This window comes from Olea europaea, chromosome 10 (genome assembly GCF_002742605.1).
Source record: "Olea europaea var. sylvestris chromosome 10, O_europaea_v1, whole genome shotgun sequence".
NCBI classification, from domain to species: domain Eukaryota; kingdom Viridiplantae; phylum Streptophyta; class Magnoliopsida; order Lamiales; family Oleaceae; genus Olea; species Olea europaea.
In genome coordinates this window covers 11950298-11957000 of record NC_036246.1, presented here as the reverse complement: position 1 = coordinate 11957000, position 6703 = coordinate 11950298, and the positions used below count along the sequence as shown (strand labels likewise).

General features: G+C 36.1%; 1 pseudogene; it reads right to left on the bottom strand.

Moving 5' to 3' along the window:
- Nucleotides 1-820: 820 nt before the first annotated feature.
- Nucleotides 821-6703, bottom strand: part of LOC111401243 — a 12665-nt pseudogene continuing 6782 nt past the window's right edge.

Genomic DNA, 6703 nt, shown 5'->3' with positions numbered 1-6703 from the left:
CAACGAATTCATCTTTGAAAAATCTCAACCAAATCACAAAGAACCTACAACACCCAAAACTGAAAACTTCCGAACACGCAAGGGGCAAAACAGTCCAGAACCACAATTTTGCCCAAAATTGAAATTGGACACCACTACAAGGTCCGTCTTGTCGTCCGGAGAAAACTGCCTGAAGACACCGTCGCTTGAAAACCACTCACGCGCCGCCACGCGCCTTGCCAGAGTTCACTCGCTGGCAATCTGTGACCCTTTCTGGACCATCTCTGTCTGTTGACTCCACTGGTGGTGTTCGTTTCCCCAAAAGGTAAGTAGTTTCACCGAAAAACACACAAACAGATATGGTAGAAAATCGAAAAAACTAGACAGATTCGTTCTATGATTTTCTGGTAATTTTCAGACCAATTTCCCATCAGTTTCAGGCCAGAAATCCACCAATAACCCCGCTCTGATACCACTTGTTGGGACCGATGACCAATAATGCAGGAATTGAGATTTAATGAATTCCATTTGTTGTAATTGAAGTATTAAACAATATCACAAACAACCCAAGAACAAGATTAAAGTAAATTAAAGAAGAACTGGCAGAAAGAACGATATTTTATTAATTCACTATGAAAGGAGGGTACAATACAACAAAAGGCTCAAACAATATTGAAAGATGAGACTCATATATATATATATATACACGTAAATTGAGATGGGCTTCTTGTTTCCTTTTCGAAATCTGATTCCTTGGATACAAATTGATTCTTTCCAAGTGAAATACGCATCTTCCATGACTTCTTACCCAATTGAGAGTCACAAACCTAACAAACACTCCTGAACAAATTACTCTTTTTATATTATATGAAATAATTACAAAAAGCTGGATGAACAATTCAATCCATCAGCAAATGCGTGAAACACAACAATTTAGCTATACATAATCACTCGCTTCTAAATAATGCCACATTCCCTCAGCGTGTGGATAAATATTAAAATTGAAAAGGAAGAACGCTTCTCATAAAGCAGGAAGCACCTATTTCATCTTCAGTTTTGGGCAGCAGGATTAGCAAATGAGAAATCTTCATTCCTGCTTTCTTCTCCATTGTGAGGTGTAGTTGTGTTATTATCTGTATCACCATTATGAGCAACTCTTAAGATTAAGCTGGATGTCGATGCCAAACGTGATGATGTATCCACCTTCAAGTCAGATACTTCGTGGTCGTCGGCCAGTAGTTTTGAAACGTTGAAGTGCAGCTCCAGTTGAGTGGAATGGTGAGCTCATTGAAGATGTGGGACTTGCATCACCCAGGGTTCGAGTAGGAGACCTTCCTCCCCGACCGCCCTTCTTCTTTGCAATCATATGCCACTTCTTAAGTGCCCTTGATGTATGTTCATCAAAGACAGATTTCTTCAAATGTGATCCCATCTGTGTTTCCCACAAATACAAATTAGTTTCACAAATATCCGTAGTTGGAAATCTAATAACTTCAACTCACCATACAAAAATATTAATCATGATATGTCATCATATCCTTTTAGTCAAAATACTTTAGCATTTATGTCAGCCCTCGGACCCAAGAGACGGGGAAATGTTTGATATAAAATAATGCATACAATTCCTAAAGTTACTCTAAGAAGATCGTTAGAAAATATTTACAAAATTAAACCTTAGAAGCATTCGACAGCTGAAACCATGTTATGCTTGGTAATGGCAAGATTCGCCTTTTACCGATTAGCATTTGAATATCAAAGGTAATAGCAAGAAATACAAGGCTTTCATGGTACCTGAGCAACAAGGGCATAGAGTGGAAGCGTAATATAGCTGCATAAGAATAGGACTATAACCCTGAAATATTGCAATAAAGTTAATTCCATAAGTTCAAGGAGCATTTGAGGTTGACTTATTCACAGATTATTTTGTGAAGAAATGATGTGAAACGGGGGCATACCCTATGATATTTTTTGCTATAAGAAACTCTAATTTCTCATAGAAGCAAGAGTAGAACTCTTCATACTGCACAAGGAGAAATTCTTTTTTTTCTTATCAATTTCATAGACAATAATTTTGTAGTCATACTCATATTTTGTGTTTATAGTAAAATCCTTACCAAACTCCACCAAAAATATGTTATCTGGAAGGCATTCTGCACAGGATATTAAACTGATTAGCACAATCATTTTTATAAGAAGGAAATTCGAGAAATAGATGGACATACGACTTCAGACTAGCGAGAATAAAATTACTTTACAATTGAAAGGGGGAAAAAATTTCTCTTTTCACTTTTAAATTTCTTATTCATGGAACGGTGATTGCTTCCTGCCTTCCTCTACCAAGATGCATTCTGGACCATGACTACACAACGAGATCCTTCAACTAGGATCCATAGACATTCCCAAGTGTCAAACATGAACACACTCAGGGACTTGTGTAACACATTTATCAAAACATAAAAATGTGTCCAAAAATTATTTTGTATGAAGGAAAAATAATGGACTTGGATATTCGACACTTTGTGTGCATGTACCACAACACCCCTCAATCATATATTTAAGATGAACTCCATGGTGAAAAAATTATATGCTCCATATGATTGCAAGCTTAGTTATTAACTAGCTAATATTGTCATCTGTTTTTGTTTTCGCTAATTAGCTCTGTTCTTATGTGTACAATTATGACTTGAAACCAAGAACAGGATTTCATTTTGGCTGACGAAAGGTATGGACTGATAGGCCTCCTTCAATAGATTGACTTCCATAGTTGAGTGATCTGATTCCTAATGATAAATATAGACACTTCACTTGATATCTACTTCCTCTTATTGTTAAAGATCTAAGAATTATTACCTTAGTTCGAGTCAATAAATTTTCCATGGTTCATATCGATCAAATATATATTTATTTGCATTCTTTTAATTGAAATATCTTAGCAGGGGTGTATACCTTTTGAAATTTTACATGTTCGATGTTCATGTCATATCATATCCGTTTTTATGATGTATAGTTCTTCAGGCAGAGCACATCACTCATCCTACAACATTCCCATCATAACTTTTGGACCAGGGAAAAGTACATGATTAGTTACTCAATTTCTGTCTTACTTTTAGCGACAACACAGAAGAACTTTGGTTGTGCATACAAGTATGTTGAACACTAGTAAGTAAATTTTCAAAATATTGGTTTCTGATTTTTTCCATTTCAAATGCTATTAAATCATTTTCGAACGGGCTTACATCTATAGAAAGTTAGGTTTCATCTCTGTTGCACAAAAATTTCAGCTAGGGCAGCTTTTCTGTGTCCGATATGCAACCAATGTATGGGATACTGACACCCTTTAGACACTCTACCATGATCATCTTTCCTTCTTTAATAGAAATATTATATATTTTTAACTTAAAGTTATTATTAAATAACTAATAGATACACATATTTAAAAGATTTCGACAAGAAAAACCAATAACAAGTATCAAACTGAATTCACACTCTATAAATGAAGAATTTTAAAGAATTTAATTAATGTATTGACAACGTACGTGTCCGATAAATATCTTGTAGGACACACATGTCTGTTATGCACCTGTGTTGGACACACATGTCCGTGTGGGTGCATCATAGGTTTTCATTATTAACTAACCAAATAATCTATTGTAGAACTCAATGAAGTTGGAAGTACAGGGCAGATAATTTATCACTGATTCCAGTAATATTATTATTTGTGTCATAGATTTTAGATAAGGAACGGTATGAAACCTCCATCTTCAGCCTCAGTGACGTGATACTATGCTTTGCTAATAGCTTTAGGATCTATTTTGTTCAAAACGAATATATAATACCTGAAACAGCGCAAACTGTATAAGCTGAAGTAATAACTGTGGCCGACCAAACCAAAAATATTTGTCCGAGCCTTGCACAAGTGGAATGCCCTGGACAACTGTATTTCTATCGGTAATCTCAAGGGCCATCTTTGTCAAAATGGCTTGTAGATGTGTGCCAACAGCTAAGACTATCTGAGAAGCATTATATGCTCAGGATTTCTTTATTATCTACTTCAAATTGAGAATTTCTAAATGACCTGTAAGGACACTTACAATTAGAGGAATTAAGGATGCCCAAAACAATGCGTGCCACCCTGACAGAGACAACGGTTTAAGATTATGTGTCATTGTCAGTTTCATAAACAATGTAATAATTAGATCAACGGCCGTGTTACGTAATCAGATAAGGAAATTGATGTAACATATTTTACAAAGAAATATTTACTAACCATGAACATTCAAGAGCAAGAATACCACAAATGAACCCCATATTACTGGACTGCAACGTGTGAAAAAAAAGAACAAAAAGGAAAAGTCATATAGATACTGTCAATTTATCAGAATAAAAATCTAAGAAATCTATGAATTCAATTAAAGATGTTTACCTGACTCCCACAACTGTTTTATAGTCATCCTCTAGTGACCTTTTGATATACCTTTGGAAGTTAAATTTGCTTCCCGGAGCTAAATGGACCTAAACAACCATAAACTATAAACTCAAAGGAAAACAGGTTATGTAACTAAATAAACTACGAAGTGTCAACAGAAAACAACATATCAGGGCATAAATTCTGTGATTGACTCATAAATAGAAAACAACATATCAGGGGCATAAATTATGTAATTGACTCATTAATCTAGGTTGTAAATAGGAGAAGAGATTTAGCTTACCATACGTAAGTCACCAGATATAGCTCCCTAAAATCACTCTATGTAATTAGCATGTATAGTTTAAGTTTCCTTGTATACTGGTTAATTTTGCCTATATATAAATGAAAGACCTTCTCAGAAGAGAAGACAATTCGAACCATTTTAATATGGTATCAGAGCCATAGTCTAAGAAATATTTTTTTTTCAGTCATAGCCTTAAGAATTATGGAAAAGTCAGATAATGTTTGTGTCAGATTCACTGGCAAAAATTATGTTGCTTGGGAGTTTCAACTGGAAACATTTCTCAACGGAAAACAGCTCTGGGGTCATATAGATAGGAGCAATAATGGAGGTTCTACTGCTGCTGACAAGGTAGCTTAGGCTGCCAAAGATAATCAGATCATGTCATGGATTTTTAGTTCTATGGAACCACATCTGATTCTTGCTTTGCGTCCCCATAGGTCTGCAAAGGCTATGTGGGATTATCTCAAGCAACTCTATAACCAAACCAACAATGCTAGGCGTTTCCAGCTTGAGTTGGCTATTGCTAACTATACCCAAGGAGACCTATCTATTCAAGATTATTACTCTAGTTTCCTGACTTTGTGGAATGATTATTTAGACCTTGTTACAGCCAAGGTCTCTGTAGAAGGGTTGGAGGCAGGAATGGAGGCAGTACAACACATAGACAAAACCAGCCAAAGAGACCAATTTCTAATGAAATTAAGGTCTGATTTTGAATTTATTCGTGTCTCTCTAGTAAATAGAGATCCTGTTCGAACTTTGGAGGCATGTTTTGGAGAACTCTTGCGTGAGGAACAACATCTCAATACTCAAAATATTATGGAGCAGGCACGTGTTTCTTCTAATCCTATCTCAGTTGCCTATGTTGCTCATAGTAAGGGAAAGGGACGTGATATGAGCACCACAAGTGCTATAGTTGTAAGAAGTATGGCCATATTGCTCCTCACTGCCCTCAGAAAGTGTGTAACTACTGCAAGCAATCAGGGCACATTATTAAATAGTGTCATGTTCGTCCTTCACATTCCAATAAGGCTTATCATGTTGCTGTTACTTTTGTTGGTTCACAACCAGCCTTTACTACTATGGATGCTGCAACGTCTGCTGTTAGTTTACAGCCTCCAGAACTTGTTATAACTCGAGAGGCGGTGCATGAAATGATTGTAAGTGCTTTTTCAGCATTTGTTCTTCAAGGTAATGGTCCTTCCTCTACTTCTTGAATCTTAGACTCGAGCGCCTCAAATCATATGACTAATACTCTCCATAGATTAAGTAATATCAGAAAGTATGTTGGCTCATCACATATTCAAACAGCCAATGGTAGTGCTCTACCCATTGAGGCAGTTGGTGATGTATCATCTAACTTTAATGATGTTCTGGTGTCACCAAATCTTTCTGTGAATTTGATATCTGTTGGCTAGCTTGTGAACCAAAACTATAAGGTACATTTTACAAATGATGGTTGTATTGTACAGGATCAGATGTCAGGGCAGGTGATAGCGAAGGGCCTAAGCACGAACGTCTCTTTTCTCTGCAATTACCTGTTCCACGTAGCTTATCTTCCTTAGTCCTATCTTTACTTTATAATGAGTCTAAAGTGTCAAATGAAGTCTGGCATAAGCGTCTTGGCCATCCTAATTCTAGGATTCTATCTTATTTATTGAAATATGGTCTGTTATCTAATAAAGAGCATTCTTCTTCCACTATTTTTCCTGTGTGTACAACTTGTAAACTGGGCAAACTAAGATTTTACCTTTTCCTTCTGAAGGAAGTAGAGTAACTTACGCATTTGAAATAATTCATAGTGATGTTTGGGGTATTTGTCCTATCACTTCTCATGGTCAATACAAATATTTTGTGACGTTTATCGATGACTACAACAGATATACGTGGGTTTACTTCTTGCTGCACAAATCAGAAGTTTGTTCTATGTTCAAACTATTCTTAACTCTTGTTAACACCCAATTTTCAGCCACTATTAAAACTCTTCGATCTGACTCAGGTGGGGAATATAT